The sequence below is a fragment of the Rattus norvegicus genome, chromosome 7 (genome assembly GCF_021556685.1).
Source record: "Rattus norvegicus strain SHRSP/BbbUtx chromosome 7, alternate assembly SHRSP_T2T, whole genome shotgun sequence".
In the NCBI taxonomy this organism is placed as follows: Eukaryota; Metazoa; Chordata; class Mammalia; order Rodentia; family Muridae; genus Rattus; species Rattus norvegicus.
The window spans coordinates 38,733,270-38,757,673 of record NC_141540.1 but is presented as its reverse complement, the minus strand read 5'-3'; the positions used below and the strand labels follow the sequence as shown (position 1 = coordinate 38,757,673).

The 24,404-nt window shown below is 45.9% G+C and overlaps 1 protein-coding gene across 11 annotated transcripts in view; it reads right to left on the bottom strand.

The window, feature by feature from the left end:
* Tmcc3 (transmembrane and coiled-coil domain family 3) overlaps positions 1-24,404 on the bottom strand; it is a 314,545-nt gene that overhangs the window by 117,765 nt on the left and 172,376 nt on the right. The gene's annotated exons all lie outside the window — the stretch shown is intronic.

The following is a 24,404-nucleotide window of genomic DNA, read 5'->3' as shown; positions in this document are numbered from 1 at the left end:
CCTAAGACTATTTGATACAATCCCTCCTGCTTGTCCACCTGGCTCTCTCTTTAGAGCTCAGCTGTACATTATGGCTGTCTAAGGTCACTAGGGACTCCATAATAAGAGCCTCCATGATTGCTCAGCTACAGCATCGATCTCTCCGTCTGCAGAAGTCCAAGATCAAGGCGCTGGCAGTCAGTGGCGGATGAGAGCCTGCATTCTCTGATGGCGCCTTCTTGGTGCGTTGCCATGTGCTGGGAGCAGTCACCAAGCCTTAGCTGACATCTACAAGGGCGTTCATCATGCACATGGGGGAAATGGCAGCAAACACCACAGCCGTGGTCATGGTGTCCCTCCTTCTCGAAGTTTGCACAGACCGAGCAGCTTGCTGATAAATACCTCACTGCCAGTCACTGCCCTGTGAGGTTTCTCCTTAGGCATTCACCATAGCCACAGACCCAAAGCCTTCTTCCCCCGTCAGTTTGTTTTGCTGGGAACGGTGAGCATAGGTGCTGAGCATATGGGGGAGGGCTCACGAGAAACCGGAGTGCCCCTTTGCTGTAAACAAATCACCCTGACCTCTCCAGCTTGGCTGGTCAGGTCGGGTGGAGCACACCCTGTGTAATTGTACTGGCCAGACTGGAAAATATTTGCTAAGCAAATGTGTAAATGAGGAACCCCAAGCAATAAGTGTCCCATGTTAGTCCCCTGCCCCTTTAGCTAACGGGAGGAACTAACCTCAGACTATACTCCTCATACCTCATTTTCAGGATGTAGAGATTATTTTGTAAATTAAAATTGTGTGTGTGTGTGTGTGTGTGTGTGTGTGTGTGTGTGTGTGTGTGTGTGTGTACAGAAGCCCTTGAAGGACAGAAGAGGATAACAGATCCCTTGGTATGTCAATTATAAGTCATCAGGTGGGTTCTGGGAACCAAAACCCAGGACCTCCACCAGAGTAGGAAGTGGTCTTTTAAAAGGTGCACAGATTCAAGCTGGCCAGGGTCCCAGCAAGGAGAGGATGAACCAGTCAAAGGGTCCCACCTCTAACCCAGAAGCTCTCTGCATTGACATCTGCAGAGAAAGGGAAAATCCATTTCCTCCGATGGAATTTGACCAGGTGTGCTGGCTAGTCTTATGTCAACCTGACACAAAGACTAGAGTTATCGGAAAGGAGGGACCCGCAATTGAGAAAATGCCTCCGAAAGATCCGGCTGTAGGGCATTTTCTTAAATAGTGGTCAAAGGGGTAGGGCCTAGCACATCGTGGGTGGTGCCATGCCTGGGCTGGTGGTCCTGGGTTCTACAAGGAAGCAGGTTGAGCAAGCCATGGGGAGCAAGGCAGTAAGCAGCACCTTCTGTGGCCTCTATATCAGTACCTCCTTCCAGGTTTCTGCCCCATCTGAGTTCCTGTCCTGACGTCCTTGCTGATGACCAACAACGTGAAAGCCAGATAAACCCTCCCCTCCCCAAGGTGCTCTTTGGTCACAGCATTTCGTCCTAACAATAAAAACCCTGACTAAGACACTGTGTATACCAACCACATTCCAGGGCAGGCCCCACGCTCAACGGTAACTGACTGATACGAAGCCAAGTCCATGTTTTCCTGTGAGCCTTTTGTTTAGTTTTGGCATTTGGGGGTAAGGCCTTCTTGTTTTCTTATTTTATTTTGTTAGTTTTTCTTTTCTTTTGTGAGAAAGAGAAAAAACGTAACGCTGGATGGAAAAAATGATCAGAATATATTGTATAATACATTTTAAATATTTTTAAATATGAAAAATAGAGTAGTGAGTGTTGGGCCATCTCTTCAGGCCCAACTTACAGATTCTTAAGGAACCGATTTTACACTGATTTAGTTCCTATGATTTCTTGGTTTAACATTCTGCAAGCAAATTTTTTTTTATTAGATTTCAATTGTCAGTAAATTTGTGACTTATGTGGGTAGTCTCTGGAATTTCTATTAGTGAAGAGAGAAAGATTCTTTGGCCACTGCCTACCCCGCAGCCCCAAAATTATGGGCCGATTATTGGGGATGATTTAAGATTTGAGTCTCTCCGAGAGGAGATGTTCTGTACTAACACTGACCTTAAAGAATTCGCAAGTTATTTGGACCCCAACGGTGACCGTAACTTATACTAGCTGGGCAAAGCTGGCAGGTGCTTCATTAACTGTGCTATATAGCGCGTCATCCTCCAAGGAACTCATCGATGCCATTTATTTCTCTCATAAACGCTGCATATTGGGCCATGCTGTGAACTGGAGTCTCTGGGTTGAGGCTCCACACTGAGGAACCATTGTTCTGACCCCTGATCCACGAGGGGCTGTCTGTGAAGCTTTTAGGGCTTCCTCTAGCAATAGCAACTGAGTTCTAATTAGTGTTAGAAACACCAAGTTGGGCTGGGGTATGGCTCAGTGACAGAGCACTTGTCTAGTTGTACAGCCCTGGGTTTAACCAACCACACTGCCAAAAGGCCTACCAAAACAAAGAGGAGTGGAGATAGGAGCTCCATGCCTCCCGATTGTTCGACCTCAAAGACGAGCGGTGACCTTCTCTGTGTTCCCAGTTATGTGAGTCATTAAGGCCTTCCCAGGTTCAAGGGCAGGGGACCTGACCTCACAGCTCAATGGAACTGCCGGCAAAGAATTCGTGTCTGTCTTTCTGTGGCCATAGCACATGGGTGTCTGGCGACCACAGTGTGGGTATCGCAGTGGTAACGGAGATGCTAGGAAGAGAATCAAAGTGCTGCACCTGTGCCTACTCTCCTGGGAGAACGCAAAAGGATGCTGGAGGGCACCTGCCGTGATTCCCAGCTCTGCCACACACCAGCTGCGCCCCTGTGGACAAACTGCCCTTCTCTACAGATACCCATGTGCTCATCTATAAAACAGAAGAAAGAACGACAATGTCTACAGCACAGGGATTTCTTGGGTAAGTCAAGACTCTGGCTTTAAAGTAGCTTTAAAAACCTTTCAAGGGGCTGAGGAGATGGCTCAGCAGTTAAGAGCACTGGCTGCTCTTAGGGGATCCCGGTTCAATTCCCAGCATCAACATGGCAGCTCACGCTTGCCTGTAACTCCAGTTCCGGGGTTTCTGACACTGTCCCACAGACAATGCATGCAGGCAAGATGCCAGTGAACGTAAAATTTAAAGACATATAAATTAAAATTTAAAAAACGTTTCAAAACATATGTAACATATGCAGAAAAAAATAAAAACTGCAAAATAACGATGACCACTCTGAACTTTTTACAAACTGGAGGGATTTATTTGGCCACCAATATCCAGACTACAAAATACCACATCCATGGGGTTGGGAGCCGGTGGGGTGTGCTGGCATTTGGGCAAACAGAGGACGGTAGCTGCCATGTAGTCATAAAGGTGGGTGTGTGGGCTGGTGACTGTCCTACTGAGGCTCGAGATTGCTGTGATGAAACACCATGACCAAAGCAACCCGGGAAGGAAAGGGTTTATTTCTGGTCATTTCCCATGTCATTGTTCATCACTGAAGGAAGTCAGGACAGGAACTCAAGCAGGGCAGGGTCTTGGAGGCCAGGGCTGATGCAGAGGCCAGGGAGAGGTGCTGCTTACTGGTTTGCCCACCCTGCTTTCTTATAGACCTCAGGATCACCAGCCTAAGGGTGGTCCCTCCTACGATGCACTGAGACCTCTCCCCATCAATCACTACTTAAGAAAATGCCCTACAGCCCAATCTTAGGGAGGCATTTTCTCAACCGAGGCATCAGTTTTATTCCAGATAACTCTAGCTTGTGTCAAGTTGACATAAAACTAGGTCTCGCAATAACACAGGAAAGAGGACCAGCCGGAGACTACAGGTCACTCTCTGGAACACTGGAAATGGGAGCCATTAGTAGAGCATGCGGTGTGATGAATAGTGGATGGTGTTGGGCTCAGGGACAGAGAGGTGGAAAGGATGAACAGAGGTGACGCCATAAGAGAGGGTAGCGTTATATGGTCAGCAGCACTCAGGGGACAGTGGGTATAGACATGATGGGACGCAAGTTTCTGGAAGGAACAATATCTTAAAAGTCATCAAAACACATGTAGATGGCTTCCAGATGCTGGGAAGGACTACGGGGAACATCTAGCCACAAAGCCAAGTACACATGATTGGTTCATTTGTTCCCTGTTTAAATGGCTGGGGAGTAACTTAAGGGGTTCTTTCTCTTCCTTCCTTTTGTGTGAGGTTCCGAATGTTTCCTAGTCTCAGGAAAAATCTCATAGCATGTGTACTATCTGATGAATTCGGCACTTCCAATCCTTTTTGGAATGGGGCAGCCTAAGAAAGTACAGCCCTCTCACAAGTCTATGAAGTCCAGGCTCTGACAGACCTCTTTAGCTAACCCCACGTTCACCTCGCTGTGGCCATGCGGGTGCTCTAAGGCGTAGATGACAGAATACTCAGCAGCGGCAAGAGAAGGAAGGAGTCTGGGACATCAGCAAAGCATTAGCAAGTAACTGGGCACCAGACGGGGTTAGGGATGGCTGTGCTCAGGATGAGGATGGTTAGAGCAACATCTAGGAGGAGATGGCTTCGTCCACTTATGATGGGAGAACACGAAAAGCACTAAAGCTTAGTGCCACGCCCAAAGCAGAGACCTCTCAGCCTTCCTCCCTCCTTCTGCCCCTCAAGCTTATCGGTTGATCACAGTGGTTCCCAACCTTCCTAACGCTGTGAGCCTTAATACACTTGGTCATGTATTTTTGTTGCTCCTTCGTAACTGTAATTTTGCTGTTGTGAATTGGGAGGTAAACTAAATATCGGTGTTTTCTGATGGTCTTACATTTGAACCCCAAAGGTCGAGAACCGCTGGTCTGTCAGGAGACATACATGTAGCTTTACTGACTTGAGGACCCTGAGGGTGACTGAGGGTCCTTCTCTGCCTCTACCTCCTGCAGACTCAAATCACTGATGACCATGGGCGGTTTCCTGTTGACCTTGGAGGACAGATGCTTTTGAATCATTTTATTTATGCATCGAAGGTCAAGTGTGTAGTTTAGGGATCTTAGAGCACTCCAAAAGTCTTTAACACACCCTATTTCTGTGGGGTGGGAGTAGGGTGTCTATGGTACAATGGGCTTGTGTGTGTGTGTGTGTGTGTGTGTGTGTGTGTGTGTGTGTGTGTGTGTGTGTGTGTGTGTGAACCTTTTCTAACATTCAGTACAATTCTCTTGCAAGAGTTTGGTAACTTCAAATGCATTTGAAAAGTCCAGGCATCAGGCAAGGTGTAAATTAATGAAGAAAAAGGTGAACATTTTCCTCCAGGAAATCTTATTTTTTTTCATCTTGCATTGTTAAATAAAGTGGTTTCCCCCTAAGCATAGTCATGGGTATTTTAATTATTATAGCATAAACTAGAATGAAGAGAAGACAACAATCTTTGGCTAAGACCACTAGATGTGCTTCAGTGGAAGAATAAAACTTCTTTATAATTTAGGGTGTTGCCTAAGGAGGTTGGGATTAACTGGGCCTGGAGGCGAGTGCCAGCTACTTGGGAGGTGGAAGCAGAGGAACTGATTGGGTCTAGACTTTGAGACCCTTCGGGACAACACAGCTTCGTCTCCAACAGCAAAGCAACAATGAAACAAAGCAACCATTGGGGAAGTCAGGGTTGCTGTGGAGAAAGAACCTGTGGTCGGCATGAGGCATGCGTTAGAGTTTACAAAGGGCAGCAATTATGAGACCAGGATTCAGGGCATCCTGAGTGCAGCCGTGGATATCCACACATCCATCTAGATTTAACTTTTCTCATTTGCATTTACAGCTCACAGGTAAACATCAGCATATGCTCTAGAAGTGTAGACGCAAACAGACAACTTATGTCATCGGAGTATATGAATCTACCTTGGAATATTTTTCCCAGAAAAACGAATATCACAGGTCTTTCTATCACAATGGTGACATCACTTCCGAAGGCAGCCTGTTGCTGGGTTTTATTTTTCCCTCTTGTTTTTTGGAAAAACCCTCCTCTGGATGGCTGACTCACAGGGGCCAGTGGATCACAGGGAGGGAGCTGCAGTACTGCTGATGACAGGCCTAGGACATGAGGGTTGGGTCATCGGGCTCCTCACTTCTCTGAGTGACAGGTGAGAGGTGGCCCACCTGCCAGCTGCCCTGTGTCTCAGGCTTCTCTGCATTCGCCAGCCCATGGCCGTGTGCAGACACCATTCTTGCTAGTCCCTCTTGCAGGACATTTCACTATTTGAAACAACTCTAGGAGTGAGGTAACCTGAACAAAAGATAAATGCATTGTAAATCTTGGGACAAGCAGTTCGAGCTGCCCTCTGACAGCATCCTGGTCCCCTGACCTGCCAGCACAGGATTCTGTATTTACTATTGTTACTACCACACTGCCATTGGCTTAGTTATCCCGCCTAGATTATTTGGGAAGCTGATTTTTTTCCCATATGTTTTTCATCGTCTGGATTTACTGTTTCACGAGCTGCCTGCTCCTGACATGCCCTGGTACGTATGTTATTGTATGGCACAGCAGACACTCCAAAGTCCCTGATAAAGGACCGTGTACTCTGCTGCGATTTCGGATTGGAAACATGTGGGAGAAAGAGAGAACTCCAACAGAGCTCTTGCTCTTGACTGAAGTAAACAAACTCGGCTCTTCAGTGTGATTTGGGTCAACACAGTAAGGGCTTCTGGCTGAAGAGAAAGGACTGACCGTGGCTGCAGCCAAACACATGACGTCCTGCTTGGCGGCACAACTCTAAATCTTTCTGCAAATGAAGAGGGCTTGTAGCCCTGCGCACAATGTACCTATGACAGGAGGGTAAGCATACTGCAAAGAGTTATATGGACACGGGCAGGGAGCTAGATAGTCGTGCTCAATTCAATAACCGATTTGTTTATTTGAGCCAGATAGTTTCTTGTTCTTACACCAGGATGTAAGTGCCAAATGCTGCAAACCTTAGGAACATTGTGCTTGTTTTTGTTTTTTAAAGGTTTATTTATAAAATTTGTGTGTATGCCCATGTGTCTTGGTGCTTGCTTACGTGGGTGTGTGCATGCACACGCACACATGAGAGTTTGTGTGTGTGTGTGCGTGTGTGTGTGTGTGCTTGTGTGTGCATGTGTGTGTGTGTGTGTGTGTGCATACAGGCACCTGCAGAGGTCAGAAGAGGGCGTTAAATTCCTAGGTGCTGAGATCTGAATTCCGGTATTTTGGAAGAGCAGCAAGTACTTATAATTGCTAAGCCATCTTTCCAGTCCCCTGGCGATCATTTTAAATAAAGCCTTTGGAATCCAAAAAGCCTTTCTGGACACTTATGACCTTAGCGGTAGAATGATATATCCCATTATTTATAGACATTTCCCTGGCACTCCCACTTCACCCCGTTCTATTTCAAGCTTGCCAAAGTCGTTATTTCTATCCACTGGTTTGGTTACCATCTCAAGTATAGAGGCTAAAGACTGCCATAGCCTCCTTCTTCCTTCTGCACCAAACCTGATCAGCTGCTAAGTCCTATGGGTTTTCTTCAGAGTTGTTTTAAATATAAATTTTCATTGATATAGTAGTCGTAGGTGTACAGCATACTCTGTTCACGATCTGAGACGCCACACCAGTGTTTACACTGTGGCATGTCTGTCCCTAGTGAGGCATCTGTCCCTAGTGAGGCGCCAACACTGCTGCCTTACCACACACTACACTCCACACTTGGGCCAGAGGCCGCCATTCCTCACTCACAGTCCCTCCCTGACTCAGGACCCCATCTCCAGAACACCTCATTGTATGATACTGCCATAACTCCTTAGTCCGCTGCTGCTGTGGCCATTTTTAAGGCTTCCTTGCTCTTGATGGTCTTGGCAGTTTTGGGGCATTTTGTAGACTGATAATAATTTTCTCATATTTCCAGTGACATTTCGTTGTTCAGGGAGGACGACTGGGGATGTGAAACTTCACACGTACAGAGGTAAGTCATATGAACATGACTTGGAACTGTGTTAATGCTTCTAAATGTGTGGGGCTCTCCCTCGCCCTAGCTGAGAACAACCCTCTAATCCTCCTGCTTCTGCTCCTCCCCTGTTAAGCGGTATGTCAGTCCCCCATAACTGAGTTCTGCAGTGCTGGAGACCGCACCAGGACTTTATGCACGCTCAGCAAGCTCGCAAATGACGGAACCACTTGCTTCTCATTCCAAACTACTCATCTAGCACAGACCCCTCAGGTTAAGGGATTAGGCCCATAAGCTGCTCCCACTCTAGACACTGGCACCAACTACTAGACCTCCAACAATTCTGACTGGCTGGCTGTAAATTGAGGGGTTCCCAGCCCCCACCACCCCAGGTTTGATAAGTCTTATGACTGCTTCACTCTGTTAAGTACTACATGTGACTCTCTGACAGGCTGCAGGGGACCCGTCAGGTGAAGAGGCCTCCATTGCTGGGGAGTGCACCACCCTCACAGATGCACTCATCAGTATGCAAGTTCTGAGAACCCTATGGTTTAGGGCTTTTAATGGCGGCTCCGTGGCATACATATGCTTGATTTCATCCTTGGATATTGGTGGTTACCTTAATCTTTAGTCTTCTTCCAACACGCTCCACGCACCTCCAGTAGCCACACCCATCCTGCAGTTATGTAGGGGCCCTCAGTTCCCTCATTAGCCTAAACTCAGGCTGACAGGGGCTTATTATGGGTAACACACATATTCCTGCCACCCTTATCACTCAGGAGATTCCAAGGGCTTTCAGAGCTCTGTGTGAGGGACCCAGCAGCTCCACTATCTGCTTTCCTATCAGGGCGGTAGAGCAGACGTGAACCACTGACTTGTTTGCCCAGGCCTCTCCACTCTCACCTTACACCCTGATCCCTTTGGACTCATTTTCAGATGGGGAAAGTGAGATTAGGGATTAAGACGATGCCAAGATTAAGGAGGAGTAAAGCTCCAATCAGAACAAAAGACTTTCCATTTTTACTTCCAAGTTCCTTCTATGCCAGGGCTCAGGAATGACCATGGCCCACACAGCAGAAATCTAAATTACCACCTACCTTATTCTACAGATTTAATTTTTATTTGCGCGTGTATAAAATTATGTGCATATATATGCTAACACATGTGTGTTATACTTATGCACATATATATGTGTTTGTGTGTATATATATGTGTGCACATGTGTGTGGGGGGTTGGTAGAGGTGCCCTCAGAGGTCAGAATACAGCATCCAATATGGAGCACGAGTTAGAGGCTGCTTCGAAGCATCTGACGTGAGTGTTGAGAACCAAATTTGGATCCTCTAGCAAACGCTCTTAACCAGTGAGTGAGCCCTCTGTCTAGGCCCCCACCACACCTATTTTACAGGGTTGCGAGCCGACATGTTTTTCATATTTTTAAACAGCTGAAGGAGACAGAAATATAGTTCATGACATGTGAAGTCTGATGACGTTAATGTCTCAGTGCTCATGAAGTTTGTAAACCCATCTGGGCTCACTTCTTGCCTGTAGCTGCTTCCGTGAAATGTGGTCAAGTTCAGGATCTGAACTACATGGCCCTCAAAGCTTTGAGTATTATATTTCTTACCTGGCCCTTCACAGAAAGCCTTTCCTACACTCTACACTATGGCTGTTCCTAATTGCACAGTCTCTTTTTTCTTACAAGACAGAGAGAGAAGAGGCAGCCCTCGTGTCCTTCCCTCTGTCAATGATGCATTATTTGAAAAGAATGAGACAAGAGCACCTCAGTCACTCAAGCGGCAAGACTTGAGGTCCTTCTTCACTCTCCAAGTGACATAGGCACATGTGTGCCATGGAGGGCTTGGAGTTTGGAGACAGAGAAATGACTCGATAGAGACATAGAACAGGCAGAGTCAAAGAAACAGATATCCCTGGACATTATAAAGGGAGCAGGGCAGGGGCTGGGGTGGGGGTGGGGCATCCTCAGCCAATAGGCTCAGATATAAAATCTATATGATGAGCTATAAAACAAAACCAAAAGAGGATCTGGGAGAAAGTGAAGGGTCGGGAGCCTTTAAAGTACATTGAGGTCTCTCTTCCACAGGCACTGAAAGTGTGGCTTGAGCCTTTTCAAGTCTCAGTGGCCCCCATGCGCTCCAGAGAATGCTGCTTCTAGCCGGCATCCTCACCCAAGCATGACCCTTCCTCATTCCTATCCACCGACGACAAGGCTGGCCACTTGCCCAGCTCCCAAACTGGTCTCTGTTTATTTCTGACTCTAGGAAATAACAGCGATGTCCCATGATAACTGTATTCTGTGTTGTTATTTGGAGTATCTGATTTGTCTTGTGTAGTTAATGCAGAAAATTACTTTGGCTTCCTCTGCCAGTATCTTTTAATCTCTAGTCATTCTCCTCCTTCCGAGTTCCAATCAAACGTCTCTGTCGTTTCTTCCTTAGACTCTCCCTTGAGGAGGACTGTGCAAAGTAGAAGAGAAGCCAGCGTTGTTGAGCAATCAGGAGAGCAGGGTCTTTGGAGCGGACAATGCCAAGGTTACAATAAGACAAAGGGCGAAGGGAGAGTCGCTTGAGGACAAGTGAAGGAAGGCAGATGTAAGCAAGGGGGTGGATTTTAGAAAATTCAAGGCTGAGTGACCACACTGACCCAAAGAAGTCGGGAATCTAACATCTTACACTTTTTCTTTATTATTATTATTTTTTATTAGATATATTTCTTTATTTACATTTCAAATGTTATTCCCTTTCTCGGTTTCCTATCCATCCTCTTCCCCCATAGGGGTATTCCCCCCATCCATCCCCTTACTGCCACCCCCACATTCCCCTGCACTGGGGGTCTGACCTTGGCAGGACCAAGGGCTTCCCCTTCCCCTGGTGCCCCAACAAGGCTATTCTCGGCTACATATGCAGTTGGAGCCCTGGGTCAGCCCATGTCTTTGGGTAGTGGTTTAGTCCCTGGAAGCTCTGGTTGGTGGGCATTGTTGTTTATGGGGTTGCAAGCTCCTTCAGCTCTTTCAATCCTTCCTCTAACTCTCCCCAAGGGGGTCCTGTTCTCAGTTCGGTGGTTTGCTGCTAGCACTGGCCTCTGTATTGGCCCTGCTCTGGATGTGTCTCTCGGGAGAGATCTATAGACTTTTTCAATCTGTCACATTATAACGGCAATGCTAGGAAGTTAAGAATGAGCTTCCTTTTTCAAGTAAAGTCTTAACGACCCCCTTAAGTTATTTCCATGAAGTCAGAACTCAGTACGCTGGACTTGTTACACGCTCAAAACTTACCATGGCGCCCTGAGGGCAGAGCAGGTATTCGAGAAAGAGCTGGTGGGAAAATAGCATTTGGCCTAATGCAACCTTCAAGCCTGCTGCCTGCAGCTATTTCAACCTCTAATGAATGAAAATGTCTCATGCTACAACAGATGCCCCTCCCTCGCCCACTCTGACGTCAAGATGCAATGTGTCTGTCTGCGACTTGCCAGCTCGGGTGTCATCCAAGGGTATCTGCCACGGAGTCCATGGTGCCTGGAAAGACCCAGGACATGGCCTCAGCATCCTGTCTCCTAAGCGCTTAAAGCCAATTCCCATGGGTTGAGTTTCCTAAATCTTAAAAGGTAAACGTGGACCCTCTCTTCTAGAGACGTTACGTAAACTTTTAATTTCTTTAGATTTGTTTATTTTATGTGTTTGGGTGTTTTGTCTGCCTGGGTTATCTGAGTATCACGTGCATGTCGTGCCCACAGAGGTCAGAAGAGGCCATCAGATCCCCTGGTACTAGACTTGGGATTGTTGTGGACCACCTTGTGGATGCTGGGATGTGAACCCAGGTTTCTCTTCAAAAGCAGGATGCATTCCTAACCACAGAGCCCTCTCTACAGCCCTGGGGAGACACCACCTCCTACATAATTAAGCCTAAAGTCTGTGTTCTAAACTTCACAGTACCCTGGCTTAATGGCTTAGCATCTAGATAATGAAGTTGTGCAGGATTTGGAGCTCTGCCTTCTGTAAGAAGCCACATGTACGTACAAAATACGGTATGACCGTGCATGAAAATGCCAGAGAAAACCCAGCTAGCTGTCTTTTTTGTTATTTTCCCCTAAAAATAGTGAGGCTTTCAATTATTTATGATTTATTAATGCCCACCGACATATTGAAACAAATGTTGTGTGAAGCCACAAGTTTCCTTGCATGACTTTAAAACAAATACCAGGACAACGCCTCTAAAGGCATGAGGACCCCCAAAGGCACAGGCTTAGAGAGTCTTTTATCAAAATTTTCATTTTTCCATCTTTGCAAAGAGAGAGAGAGAGAGAGAGAGAGAGAGAGAGAGAGAGAGAGAGAGAGAGAGAGACAGTCTCAGGTAAGGCTATGTAACCTTCAATTTTACAGACATATTGGACATAACAAGCCATGAAATTGCTTCACAAAAGAAATCATTTTTCTGATTCAATAAATGGTTCTGGAGCTGGAGGAAGCCCATTCAATGGCTGATCTGAATGAGAGAGCAAAGAAAATCTTTAATGTTATTTAAACTAGCCCAGGACTGAGGTATGGGTTCTGAGAGAGGGTAAGAAAAGCATTCACTTCAAAGGAAGACCAAAAGAAAATCAAAAGACCACAAAAGAGACTTACTTGTTTTTATTATTTCCAAGAAAATAGCACACTGTCTCCAGGCATATCCACCAAGCCACCCAGGCATGAAAGGATAACTAAGGGCATCAGGCTTCTTGTCTGCCAAGGGCAGACTTGTTCCTTCAAAGCTGGGCAGAAATAGCAGGGCACTGGGTGGGGTTATTTTTCCGAAAGACAACAGAGAACTGAGAATCCCCCAAAGAGAAAGTGACTTTCTTGCCAATATTGGTCAAATGTTTGATTTTACTTTCTGGTTTTGATTTTTAAAGTGTTCTCAAGATGGGGTCTTCTGTAAGCCAAGCTGGCCTCAAACTCACTCTACAGCAGAGGATAAACTCAAACTCCTGAAATTCCTGCTTCTGTGGGTCTGGGCCCCCACACTTGGTTTGTACGGTAATAGGGACTTAATTCAGGGCTTCATGCACACAAAGCAAGTGCTCTACACCTCCAGTCTATGGTGCTAGGCTTTTGAGACAATCTAGCACAGGTTTCTTCTCCCAAGCTATCAAGACAAGAAACAGAATTGTGTTTCTAAAATGAGCCAATGTTTTTTCCTAATAAACAAAAACATTGTTCACAAAAACATTGTTTCTCTTCGCTATGTGCAATAAAGACAAGCTAGAATGGACAGCCCAGCCTTCATTGTTTGCTATGAAATCTCAAAATGATTAGATTAGAAGGCATCGGGGCATGTCACTGACTCCACACTGTATCCCTTTGCTTCACAGGGTAGCCCCTGGAACCATCCTCTGAAAATTTGTTGGAAGTGAAAATTTCCAGCATCCTCAGATCTAATGAAACAGACTCTGCTTTCTTCCCTGGCCCCAATGATTTTTACGAGAGGGTATATAACTGGAGTGTGTGTGGGAAGATTCAAGTGTATAAGTGAATAAGTGTATAAGAGGTTAGTGGAGGGCTTGGGAGTAGTGATAAACCGGATCGGCCTTGGCCACTGGCAGTTGGGCACGGATAAGCCAAGCCTGGGTAGCATGCCAACTCTGGAGGGAAGCAGACTCTAGCACTATGAGGAATGCATAATAAAGCATATTATCATATATGTCAATATAATTACGTAGAAGGAGTCTATGTGCATACCTGTGCATAGCAATGTATCATAGGGGTAATTAGAAGTTAAGATTGGGGCTGGAGAGATGGCTCAATGGTTAAGAGCACTGGCTGCTCTTCCAAAGGTCATGAGTTCAATTCCCAGCAACCACATGGTGACTCACAACCATCTATAATGAGATCCGATGCCCTCAGCTGGTGTGTCAAGGACAGCAGCATACTCATATACATGAAATAAATAAATAAATAAATAAATAAATAAATAAATCTTAAAAAAAAGAAGTTAAGATTGGCTATGTCTGGGAAGAGGGTGGGATTAGACAAGAGACCCGCTTAATGTCTTTAAATGTGATGTATTAGGTGTATCATATGTGTATCTGTGATATGCTTGATACATTGGCAAGTCAGGACATTTTCTTTTCCCTTTTAGAACTACTGGCCCATGGAAAATGAGACTGCGGGTTTCAGGGAAGAGGTCCAGAGATGAAGTCACCGGCACCCCCTCTTTTCCAATTAAGCTAGGGGCTGAGCATGATCGAAACCACCCAAAACTCTTGAAAAAATCACTACAAGAGCTGAGTAACTGGGCAAGCTGTGGTAAGACTGGGGATTATTTTCCCCAGGGGCAGACAGAGGTGCCCTGATGTTTACATGCCCCAGGGCAATCTCAAAATTCTATCAGTTCTTCTGTGGCCTAGACCTTAAGGGCCACTGGCCTGATCAGTTGGGTTTTCAAATCACCAAGTCCAGCTTCGAAACAGACTTCAGTTCCGGGAGATCATTTTTTTAATAATCCCTTCCCCCAACTAGTACGTGTAGGACAAGGGATGTTTAATGCTGCCATCACAGTTCAGGTGGACTGTAGATGAGTCTATGAAATCGATCTTCATCTCCGTCAATCCGATTATCTGAATCCGATTATCCCACCTCTACCATGAATCCAGGTGGGATGTAGTAACCACTGTGTGCTCTGACTGTGAAACCGCAAACACAGGAACGCATCTGGGTAACCTAATGTAGTCTCAGCCAAGACCACCCACACAGCGACAGCTGCTGCTGGGGGAAGCTTGTGGGCCGCTGTTGAGTTCATTTTACTACATTAAAATGTGCGACCTGAGCTTGACAGTGTTGATGTTTCCATCGAGCTACAACTCAGGGCAAATTAACCCAGCATCTTTTAGAAGATGTTTGATCCCAATCATAGAAGCTCATCTTTGCTACCTCATGCAGTTATCTCTCAGAACAGGCTATGAGTGATCATGAGGTAGCCTTCTGAGATTGACTTGTTACGTGAGGGTTAGGGGAAGTGAACAGGGGCTGGTGAGAAGGCATTGTCAGTCTGTTCTCTACCAGAGGGCACAGGTCTGACTTTGATACATTCCCTAAGGAATCCTCAGAGTCTCTACATTGTATCTTTTCAGGCTTCAAATCTCTCACTAGCCCACTCACCCCAGCAAAAAGATAGTTTCAGAGTTTCTTACTAAATACTGGTACCAAATAGATCCCCCCAGTTTGCTGTGCTGATGAATGAGGTAGTTTTTGAGTGTTCTGGTCTCTCTGAAGACCCACCTTAGGTGACGCTTTGCAAGCACTGACTGAAATGAATAACCCGTCTTCATCTTCACTGCAACTGCCCAAAGAATGGAGCATATTAACTTAAATATTTAAAAGATTTCAATATGAAAATCTGTGGGCTCTCCAATTTAAATATATTCAAGATGAGCTCCATTATCCTTATAGAGAAACGAATTTTCCTTTTCATTTGAAGAGTTTAAAATGTATATGGATGGTGGCTGGGTGTGGGAGGCAGAGGCAGGTGGACCTCTGTGAGTTTGAGGTCAGCCTGGTCTTTATAGTGAGTGCTAGGACAAGCAGAGCTACCCAGTGAGAACCTGTCCAAAGTGAACAAACAAATGAAAAGGATGGTTCCATTTTAAACGACCTTGCTAAGGGCCTCTGAGTTTGGGCAGACTGGGAAGTGACCCCCTCAAGAGTGACAATCCATTGTTTCTTAATGACTTTGTCCTGCTTCATGCTAAACCTTCCTGATTTGTCTGTTATCCCAGAGAAAGTGACCGAAAGCCACCACAAGTGCCAGCACCCATCTGTCCAGAGATTTCCTTAAGCAAATCAGTCTGGGAAGCCGCATTACCTTACCCACTTTACTCAGGTCTGAGTGCATTATGAGAGCCGTCTGAGCAGGAACTGCCCTGGATGAACTGTGACCACAGTTGGGCTGAATGAGTGCTGAATGGGGTACATCTGGCAACAATGATGGTGCTCACTACACTACAAGGCAAGCACTCAGTCGGTTAAATAAAGGAGCAGAACAGACTCATTTTCCTGTGTGTGTGTGTGTGTGTGTGTGTGCATGTATGGTATGTATGTTCATGTATGTGTGTGCATGTATGTATGTGTATGCATGCATGTATGGTATGTATGTGTGTAAATGTGTTGTGTGCATGCATATATGTGAGCATGTATGCATGCATGCGGATGCATGTGCATGTATGTGTGTATGTGTGTGCATGCGTGTCTGATGTATATGTGTGTATGTGTTGTGTGCATGCATGCATGTGTGTGTGTGCATGCGTGTATGATGTATATGTGTGTATGTGTTGTGTGCATGCATGCATGTGTGTGTGTGCATGTATGGTATGTATGTTCATGTATGTGTGTGCATGTATGTATGTGTATGCATGCATGTATGGTATGTATGTGTGTAAATGTGTTGTGTGCATGCATATATGTGAGCATGTATGCATGCATGTGGATGCATGTGCATGTATGTGTGTATGTGTGTGCATGCGTGTATGATGTATATGTGTGTATGTGTTGTGTGCATGCATGCATGCGTGTGTGTGTGTGTGTGTGTGTGTGTGTGTGTGTGTGTGTGTGCAGGGTAGAGGCTGACATCAGGAGTCTTCCTCAGTCACTCATGACCTTAACTTTTGAGACATGGTCTCTCACTGAGCCTTAAGCTCCCTGGCTCAGCAAGGCAGGGCAGCCTGTAAGCTCAGGGACCTCTGTCTCCTCCTCCCCAGCATGGGGATTACAGACACACACAAACCCGCCTGGGTGTTTACATGGGTGCTGGTGATCCAAGCTCAGCCATCATGCTTGCCTGGCGAGCAGTTTGCCAATGGAGTCATCTCCCCAGCCTAGGACTATAACACTGGAAAGAAACACAGTGGGCCAAAGCTAAGGTGAATCTTAAGAGTCCATGGGACTGGGAGGTAGATGCCAAATGGGAATCCCAGCCAAGAACTCCATAGGGGAACTGTCATTTCCATTACCCCACCTAAACATAATGTCACTGTGGTTGCAGGCGTATTATTCTTGTTTTATAGACAAGTGAAGACATAGGTCTTTGTTATTTAATATCTTCATGTTGAACAAAGCTAAGACTCAAAGGCTAATCTTCTGGTTTCACCATTACACAGGAAGCCTTAGTTACTGCTGGTTATGACAACGACGACAAAGACAAAGACAGAGACAACAAAGATGATGATGACGATGATGACGATGATGACGATACGGTGCTGGAGCTTAAACCCAGGTGACTCTACATGCTAAGTCCTCACCCTCCAAGCAGCACCCAGACTATTTACTTGTAAAGCTCAAACATCTTTTCTTATCAATGGCTACACTGTAGTCTCCATGTACTGTTCTGTCAGTGCCGAGGAAGACTTGAGTTCAAGTCCCATTTGCTGTCTCCATGTCCCTGGCCAAATGCAAGCTCTACATTCCTCCTTCCGTCATCTTTAAAAGGAGAATAAAATACCTTCAAGGGGGTTCCTTTGAGGATGGCTTGTGTGGTGGGTTAAATAAAAATAGGTTCCATAGGGCATGAAACCATTAGGAGGTGTGGCCTTGTTGGAGAAAGTGTCACTAGGGGGCAGGCTTTGAGGTCTCAGTCACTCAAGCCAGACTTAATAACTCACCGTCTCTTCCTGCCACCTGCTGATCTGGATGTAGAACTCTCAGCCACTCTCCAGCACCGTGTCTGCCTGCACACTGCTGTGCATCCTGCCATGAGGATAATAGACTAAACCTTGGACCTTTAAGCTAGCCCCAATTCCTTATAAGAATTGTTGTGGTCACGGCATCTCTTCATAGCAATAGAAACCCTGAGACAGTTTGAGATGGTGTGTTGTGACGGGTGAGGGATATGGGGCGAAAGATGTGGTAGGGTGGTATGGGATGTGAGGGTGTGGAGTGTGGCACATGGGGGTGGTTAACATAAAGTTTACTAGAGTTGACATCCATGGCAGCTTTTGGTACCGGTGTGAGGAAACGACAGGGGGAAAGGGCCGTGAGCTTGTAGTAACATGCAGTTCTCCAGACTTGACTGCCCCAGCTAACAGGATTTAGAACCAATGAACGCAGGTTATAGAAAACTCCCAAAGGATTATAATGTTTGTCGTTTTAGGCAGAGTGTGCGTGCACACACATACAGGTAAGCATATCATGTGCACACAGAGGAAACACGCCCTCAACATTATACTGCACGGTGGATAGAATTCATCCAGGAGCCCTGTCTGTCACCACACATGAACACTGCAAGTGACAGAGTGAGATTCATTCTGCGGGGGCTGCTGACCCACTTGGGTGAACTTCATCCCAGAAAGTTAACATGCGGTAAACATCGACCAGTTTAAGGTTAGAGAGTGGTCTGAGTGTATTATGGTTTAACTGCCCATGTCACTCCAAAATTCATACTGAAATTTAATCCTCAACGGGACAGTTCCTTGAGGGAGTGATTTACACACAATGACTCTACCTCTGTGGAGGCAATTAGGGCCCCATATGTCAGGCTTCAGGAAGCCCCCTGGTCCTTTCTGTTATCTGAGTTCATAGGGTTCAACCCTACCTCTGCCATATGACGGTGCTGTGAGAAAGGGCAAGACCCTGTCAGCCAGTAACTTGATCTTAGACGTCCATCTCTAGAACTCTCAGAGACATATTTCTACTACTTAGCAATTAGCTCAGCTAAGATATTTGCCAAACCAGGCTACACCGACCAAGTTAACAAGCTGTACTATCCTATTGTAACTGTTAGGAACATTAGCATGTTTCGAGGCTAAGGAAATTGACAATGAACACTAATTAACTCTCCATGGTTCTCTTTAAAATGGAAGCCACTGATAGAATATCAAAGAGCCAACAGATTCCTTAGTAATAATTCCATCGTGAACACAGATTTTGGAGTTGACTTCCAATGTTTAAGTCCACTGTCAAACTATATGATTTGGGAAAAATAAATTTAACCTCTCTGTGCTTCGATTTCCATAGAGAAAAGAAAATGAACATACATCCCATAAGTTCACTGAGAATAGCAAACAGATTTATTGATAAAGCTTTCAGACAGGCACTGAACACACGACAGTCAGTAGGTGGTCCCCCATTGTCACGGATCTATATGCAGAGAATGCCCAGATACCAAATGCTTACTCTGCTAACCATAAGTCCATCCTTCTCTGATGCCTAGCTTCCATTTCCAAAAGCACAGCACTGTGAAAAACGATCTCCTTGCATTCTTGGATCCTGCACACCCTGACATAAAGCCAAGAGCAGGGCAGAGGCAGTAAAAGTATTAGGTATGAGGACAAAATAATAACAACAACAATGTTTTAAAACACTTCAAAAATAAGTCATGGGATGTATGGTGTGGTGGTTTGAATATGCTTGGCCCAGGGAGTGGCATGATTAGAAGGTATGGCCCTGTTGAAGGAAGTGTGTCACCGTCGGGGTGGGCTTGGAGAGAGCTTCCTCCTAGCCACCTAGAAGTCAGTCTTCTAGCAGCCTTCAGATGAGGATGCAGAACTCCACTCCTCCTGCACCGAGCCTGCCTGGATGCCGCCAGGCTCCCGCCTTGATGATAATGGACTGAACCTCTGAACCTGTAAGCCAGCCACAATGAATTGGTGTCCTTATAAACATTGCTTTGGTTATGGTGTTTCCACAGTTGGTGTCTCTTTACAGCAATGGAAACCCTAATAAAGACATGTGGTATTTATTGTGTTCCTTAAGGGTTAAAAGGAAAAGAAAAAGGATTCTAAACTTAAGATCACTTTTCTTTTTCCCATGGGGTTAAAGAGGAAATGCCTAATAATAGACATTGAAAGATTCATTGAAATTAAATGATGCAGTCTCCTATCACGAAAAGAGAAAGTGCCACTACCTTAGGGTTTTTATTGCTGCGATGAAACCCCATGACCAAAAAGCAAGTTGGGGAGGAAAGGGTTGATTCAGCTTACACTTCCACATTGCTGTTCATCCCCAAAGGAAGTCAGGACAGGAACTCACCCAGGGCAGGAACCTGGAGGCAGGAGCTGATGCAGAGGCCATGGAGGGGTGCTGCTTACTGGCTTGCTTCCCCTGGCTTGCTCAGCTTGCTCAGAACCCAGAACCACCAGCCCAGGGACAGCACCACCCACAGAGGGCTGGGTCTTCCCACACTCGATCACTAATTAAGAAAATGCCTTATAGCTGGGTCTCATGGAGGCATTTCCTTAAGGGAGGCTCCTTGCTCTGTGATAACTCCAGCTTGTGTCAAGTTGACACACAAAACCAGCCATACAGCTGACCCCTTGTCAACTTGACACACAAACACATCACTATTAGCCCACAGTGGTTACTTTCTTATTCATCCCCAAGATTTAAATAACTTTTTAAAGTCCCACAGTCTTTACAAATTCAGACACGTTAAAATTTCAGTCTCTGTAAAATGTTCAATCTCTTAAAATCCAAAGTCTTTTACAATTCAAAGTCTCTTAACTGTGGGCTCCAGTAAAATACTTTTCTTACTTCAAGTGGGAAAAAAATCAGGACACGGTTGCGGTCAAATCAAAGCAAAATCAAACTCCAACCATCCAATGTCCGGGATCCACTCAGGATCTTCTGGACTTCCCCGAAGGGTTTGGGTCACTTCTCCAGTTCAGTTCTCACACACGCAGCTTGCTGTCTGGGCCCCGGCTGGCTTCACCTCACTGCTGCTCCTGTTCTTGGTGGTCGTCACATGGTACTGGCATCTCCAAAACACTGGGGTCTCCTGTTGCGACTGGACTGCACTTTCACCAATAGCCTCTCACGGGCTCTCTTCCTGGTGCCAAGCCTCAACTTCTAATACTTGACATCTCCAGTCCTGGGTCTTCAATTGCCACTGAGGGTCCAGCTTCACCAATGACCTTTCCTGACCTCTCACAGTGCCGAGCCTCAGCTGCTCTCCATGACCCCCTGGGTGACTCTTAAACATTAACAAGTCCAGCTGCCAGCACCAGGTATAACCTCGGCTAACTCTGGAACACGGCCTCTTTGTGCTGTCAGAAAACACTTCCCGGAAGAATTCACCTCAGTGATGCTGGTCTCTTCTTAGTCACTGCTAATTTCTTAGCTCCGGCTGACCAGCATCAATCGTCCCAGTAATGCAAAGGTTTCGTTTTAGTAATTCTGTTATGTTGTTAATCATGGCTGATTCTTTAGCCCCAGGCAACCGGGACCACAGAATCTCAAATCAAAAGAGAACCGGCTTGGACAGTCTTCAATCTTCCCTCTGAAATGTCACAAGCCAGGTCTCCGCCTCCTGCACGGCTCTCAGTGTTGCTATCATCCAAGCTGCTACAGAACATCCCACTGAGATCTTAAGGCTCAATGGCTTTTCTCACCCAAGTTCCAAAGTCCTACAAGACTCCCCCAAAACACGGTCAGGGCTGTCACAGCAGTACACTGGCGCCACTACACTGGCGCCAACTTGTCTTAGGCTTTCTATTGGGGAGAAAAGGGCTTATTTGGGTTACACTTTCATGTTCCTGTTTATTATTGATCAGGACAGGACCTACCAACAGTAGCTGATGCAGAGGTCATGGAGGGGGTGCTGCTTGCTGGCTTGCTTTCCCTCACTTGTTCAGCCTGCTTTCTTACAGAAGCCAGAACCATCAGCCCAGGGACCGCACCACACACAGTGGTCTGAACCCTGCCTCATTGATCACTAATGGAGAAAACACACCACAGCTGGATCTCCTGGAGGCATTTCCTCAACTGAGGCTCCTTCCTCTCTGGTAACTCTAGCTTGTGTGTTGAGTTGATAGAGAAACCAGCCAGTACAGCCACCTTGGAGCTAAGGCTTGTTATATCCATTCACTGCATCTAAAACAAAATGAAACTAACAGAACTCAGCCAGGTTTTCTTACTAGCGTTAAGTTTAGCTGCTAAGAATTGGCTTTATGTAAAGATCACAAAAGGCAACAGGAATTCAATGACATTCCCATCGTTACAAATGTTTGGCCCCTAAACATGCAGCCGGGGATGCTGAGTTTCCAGCAGTCAAACGATTGCTGTCTGAGGTGAGGTCCTAAGCAAGAGGCTACCATCTACCATGCAGTCTGACTGTCCCTTCAGAAACATCCTGTTGAAACTTAGTTCCCAATATGAAGTAATCGGAGGGAGGGCCACTAAGAGGAGACTGGGTCACGAGGGCCCTGACCTCATGAGTGGATAAATCCACAGGTGGATTCGTGGGTGATTGTGACTTGCTTACTTGGGCTCACCATAGCTTTGGGGCACTGCAGAGTCCCCTGAAGCTCTCATCATATGTGGCCTCCTGTCATTGGGCACTTCAACCTTCAGAACCATAAGAAACACCTTTTAAAGAACAAATCGCCCACTCTGTGATATTTAGTTATAGCAGCAGGAAATGGACCATGAGGGACCCGCGTGATGTCAGGAAAGAGTGTGACATACAAGCATGAAGACCCGAGTTCAATTCCTGGTACCTACATAAAAACCTAGGCACAGTGGCACACTGCTTTAATTCCAGTGCTGGGGAGGTGGGGATAGGAGGATGCTAGGGTTCTTGCTGGCCAGTCGGTTTAGCCAATAGCTCCTGGTTCAGCGAGAGACGTAGTCTTGAAATTAAGACAGAGTGGTACAGTAAGACGCGGAACACTGACCTCTGTCTTTGCAACTACACATACACATATATGAACACGTATGTGCACGCACAAAGACAAAAGAACAAGCATGGAGGTGTCAGAGAGGGAGACAATCATAGACTGAGAAAGAATTATACTCAGATAAGCAGAAAATGCCAGGATTTAGAATTAACAATCTGGCAGAAGCCCAGAAGGGCCAGGTTTCCAATGTAGGCCCTTGGAACAGGAGCCCAAGCATTATGGAAGCTATACTATTGCAGGAGCAAGAGATTCTGATCTTTGTGAGAGGAAAAGAAATCAATTGCTCCAAAAACTAATTCAGTGGAAAAGCATCTACGGCATAAAAAACTACCCAACTCCCACAAAGAAATGCAATGTGAACAAGTCAGTCCATTTCGTCAAGTTGAGACTCCTCACGGGTTGTCCCACTTCTCTCTGTAATTTATACAGATACTTTTCTGGAAGTGTTTATCAAATTATTCATCACGACCCCTGAGGCAAAGCAAGAGGAAGTCTTTACTTTTCATTTACATTTAATCTAGAATAGCATTTCTTATTGCTCCTGGAGTTGTAAGACCCACAGCCATTGCTTATGTCCAGCCATTACCAGTCAGACCTATTTTATCTTGTCTTTGCAATGGCCCCCCTTTCTCCACTGCCTTGCATCAAATCAGAGACAGGATATCCTGTTGCCAATTTTCCGTATTAACCACTTCTTTCATTGCTGCAACAAAACGCCTGACGGAAAGCAGCGTAAAGAAGGGAAGGTTTGCTTTTGGCTAAGAGTGCCAAGGTCTGGTCGGTAACAGTGGAGGAGAGTTATGGCAGGAGCTGGAGGGAGGCGGTCACATTCCATGGGGAGGAATGGGTGCTGCCGCCCAGCCCCCCTTTCACCTTTTCATTCAAAGAATCCAGTCAGGGGCATGGAGTCACCCGCATTTACACTGGTTCTTCCCACCTCACTAACTTAATCTAGAAACTTCTTCACAGAAGTGCCCAGTGGTTTGTTTCCCTGGTGGTTCTAAATCCTGCCAAGCTGGCAGTCAAGATTAACGATATTTTAATACAATGTATTGCTAAAGGATGAGACCAGCCAAGGCAGTGGAGGCTCAGGACTGGGAGGCAGAGACAGGTAGATTTCTGTGAGGTCAAGGCCAGTCTGGTCTAGAGATCCAGTTCTAGGATGGCCAGGGCTACAGAGAGAAACTCTGTCTCAAACAACTATCAAACAAACAAACAAAACAAAACCCAGCCAACTTAAAAAAAAATATGACAACTTAAAAACATGAAAATAATACCACTACTATAACACACACACACACACACACACACACACACACACACACACACACAGCCCAAAACTTGACTTTAAGACTTTTTTTTTTAGATTTATTTATTTTATTTATTAAGTACACTGTAGCTGTCTTCAGACACACCAGAAAAGGGCACCAGATCTCATTACAGATGGTTCTGAACCACCTTGTGGTTGCTGGGATTTGAACTCAGGACCTCTGGAAGAGCATTCAGTGCTCTTAACCACTGAGCCATCTTTCCAGCCCGACTTTAAGACTTTTAAGATGGTGTCTACTGCTTAAATTTTCAAATGGCTCAACTTTAAACACACACACACACACACACACACACACACACACACACACACACACACTTTAGACAAACTGAATGTGAATTTGAATGAGTAAAGAAGGATTTGTAAGTTGGGCAGTGGCCAGAACCAAAACCGTCCAGGGAACTCTGCCCCACAGGACCGGGCAGGAAAACAGTTACAGACAGCAAAAGAAGGCCAGGAACACTCCATTGCCTGGAGCTTGGCAGTGCCCTGTGGGCATGGCCTGATCAGCCGATA